Genomic DNA, 3,758 nt, shown 5'->3' on the forward strand with positions numbered 1-3,758 from the left:
AGATAAGCAAAGGAGAGGAACATCTAGATATGTACTTCCCCTATAGTTTCTTGATTCATATAAATTATATTGCTAAATTTTGCTAAAATGCTTGGCATTGTCGTCCACTTGCAATTTTGTGCCGGCGCGGGATTCAATGTGCTAACATCAGCACGTGACCATAGATGGATGAAAGAGTTTCTAACTTTAATTTATAAATAGTTAAGATCACGAATTTCGAAAATTTTAAATAAATTAATACTTTTTTTAATAACAAGACAATTTTATTACATAAGATGATAGTACATATATGATAATGGGCCTGTCAAGGTAGCAGGTACTGCAAAAATTAAATAGTTAATGAAATACAAAAGTAGATTTCTGATAATTTTTTAAAAAATAAAACTTAGTTTAGTTCTAAAAATAATAAATAGAAAGAAAAAAGGAAATTTTATTTTTGAAAAAAATTAAAACCTCTAAACAAATTAGTGGTCATTATATGAAATTTAGATATCATTTTCCCTAGTCCATATGAAAAAATGACATTTAGAAACCAATGATTAAGCGGATTAGGATATTGTCAGAGTTCTCTTTTTCTCTATTTTTTTTTTAAAAATTGATTCTCCATTCTTAGATAAAAATAATGGATAGCTTAAATGTAACATCTTATAAGATATTATCATAATATTATTAAAATATGAATAAATAAATTTAAACTTTTAAAATTTAATGTGAACACTTCATACGCATATAGTATAAAATATAATTTATAAAGTATTTTAATTATAGTTTTGTAAAATACCATGACTGAACCATCTATTGTTTTAAACTGAAAATGAAAAAGCAACTTTGAGGGGAAAAAAGGGAAAGGAGGATTTTGAGAGATTCCTCATCCGAGAACAAAAATGTGAACCCCGGAACATTGCAAAAATACAACAAAAGTCCTTGGGCAAAATTCCATTTAAAAGAATTGCAAGGACTAAAATTATTTTAGTCAAACTCATATAAGTTAGCTTCTCAAGTTTATCTAAAAAGAACCGTTTTTTGGCCAAATATATAAAAAGAATTAAGTTAACTCATTTTTCACTATAGCTAGAAAAGCGGATCGGCACCTCTAAATGAGTTCAGGCTTAAACAGGCTAGGCCTAGAAGCCCGCTTACCTAAAATAGCTCCATTTGTGAAGCCCAGCATGTGAGAGCACCCGCTTTAGACCCGTTTAATCAAATCAACCTTTTATAAAGAGATAAAACTAATATAATAAAATTTATACTTTAAAATATAAATATTATCAAATTTAAGTCACAGCTCAACAACACCAACATACAATAAACTATTGAAATATGTACCTTAAGACTTCGATGTGTTCTTGAACGCGGCATGCGGATAAAGATGCAATCATGTTTAGAAAAGCTTTCAAGGATCTTGAATACTCTTCCAGTTTTAAATATAATACCTATTTTGTAGTGTAATTTACACTACAAAATGAGTTTTATATTACAAAATGGGTCTTATATTTATTACCGGATGAGTATCATTTACCCACACATATACTATGAAGATTTTAGACACTTTCAGTTGGAAAACTTTTTTAATTAGTGGACATAATAAAACCAAATGCTTGAGCATCTTACATGAAAATTAGGATGCAAAAAGATTTAAGTTATTCAATAATATAAAAGTGAAAGTTCAAACATTAACTCCAAAGTAGAGACGTGAGATTGAAAAATATTTAAGTAGAATTAATTTTTACTTGTGTTTTATACGGGAGTGACCTAAAACGCCAGAGCTCTCTGCTTAAAACTTGTGATAGTAGCAGTACAAACATAACTCAGATATTTAATCAAAGAGTTATAATTAACTATTTATTCATCAATTAATACTACCTCCGGTCATAATTATAAGACTTCGTTTGTAAACAATAAATAAGATTTTATAATTAGGACCGGAAATAGTACTGATATTAATTAATACCAGTACAACTCTTCATTCCTGCAATATAAAATCAAACCCATAAGCTGAAGGTGGGTTAAGACGCTAATGATGAACAAGGATAAAATTAAATAACTAATTAGCTATGAATACTTCTTCTGGCCAATTAAAAAAAAAAACTAATTAGCGAGTGAGGAAAATTATACATGCATACCTATTATATTATTAAGGTATCAAATGTCTCCTTTCCTTTAAATCAAGATTCTAAAGATGTCATTTTTAATTTTAAATATAAGAATTAAATAACTAACTTAATAAGTATTAAAATAAGTAAATTTAATGACATCAACTCGCCTAATCCCATTATTGCATGGAATATTTGACACTTAATATTGGACTATTAAAGAGACAAGCGTCAAATAAGATAAGATGGGAATGAAAGAAAATAATGCTTGATGTTTCTTTATACTAACTGTAAACTATTTTATAGAAATATTTGATAATTAACAACTGTTAAACATTTTTTATTTTATTTTTTTTAAATCAACATTTGCTTGATTTTAAGAGCTGTCAAGTAAGCGATGCAACCATTTGACTGTATCATCAATTAATTTAATTTAGAGTTAAGAGGAGTTTGTCGGCTTCACGACATTTTCTCTTATGTTATTAATTATTCCATTTGATTTTTAATATAAAAGATAGTTAATGATTGAATTTAGTTTTTAATATAAAACATCAATTTATTTTATTTTTCAAATTTATAATTTATTTTTAAATTAACGTATCTCTATTGATTACGCATATTATGAGGGTTTTCATCCAAATATAGTTATGATTAAAAAAGATACTTTAAAAAAATTAATTTATAATTGTTATAAATAACTAAATTAAATAAATTTTTTAATCTATTCAATACTGAAAGGGCTAACTCGCCAGTCCAAAACTGATTGCATAGTAAATGGGCTTCCTGGCCTTCAGGCCCAATAACAATTTATCCTAACTCTGACAAACACTTGTATTATAACTAAATGTAGTATTAGAGTAGGCAAGATAGCAACACCATGACCAACAAACTATTGGTTGAGATAGTAAGTAGTCTAATCTTTAGATGAAAAAAAATACAAGTTTGAATTTCAAAAAACGTATTTGTTAGGAAAACTTTAACCTTAACACTCCCAATCTGACAAAAATTAGTCTCAAGACTAAAATAACTTGAGCATACTCTGAGTTAATTAAAACAAAAACAAAAACACCATGTGAGAGAGATAAACAATGACTCATAAGTAAAGTGGGCCACCCATTCTAGATGAGTTCTATCCTACTCTCGAGTCTATAAGAATGAATTTACTAATCAGATATAAGTTGTTCAAATCTGATCTAGATGGTCTATATTTAGTTTCTTTGTTTTTTTTAAACAATTATTTTAATGGGTATAGAATAAGAGGAAAGATAACATCTCAACCATCATTTTTTCAAAAAATTATTTTTATTCAAAAACAATTAATTAAAAATATATTAAATTTGGAAAGATTACTCATCAAGTGATGGTGGTAATCGAGCACTGAAACCTCGTCCTGCTTTATATTTCTTTCCTATCAACACCATGTCATGGGTCCTCGTTCAGTGCTTATCATATCAATATACACCATAACCTAATCACTGTAATACAATATAGACTATTCAAAATTTGATATAGATAATTCATATTTAAAATCTTTAATATGCAATTTTTCCAATAATAAATTTATTTTTTAAAATAGTTTTAATTATAAGATTATTTTTATTTTGAATTTTATATCTATTAAAGTAAAACAACTAATTAAAATATATAAAGAATTTTAATTTAATT

The sequence above is a fragment of the Neltuma alba genome, unplaced genomic scaffold (genome assembly GCF_004799145.2).
Source record: "Neltuma alba isolate B1F8T4 unplaced genomic scaffold, ASM479914v2 tig00013037_pilon, whole genome shotgun sequence".
Classification (NCBI taxonomy): Eukaryota; Viridiplantae; Streptophyta; class Magnoliopsida; order Fabales; family Fabaceae; genus Neltuma; species Neltuma alba.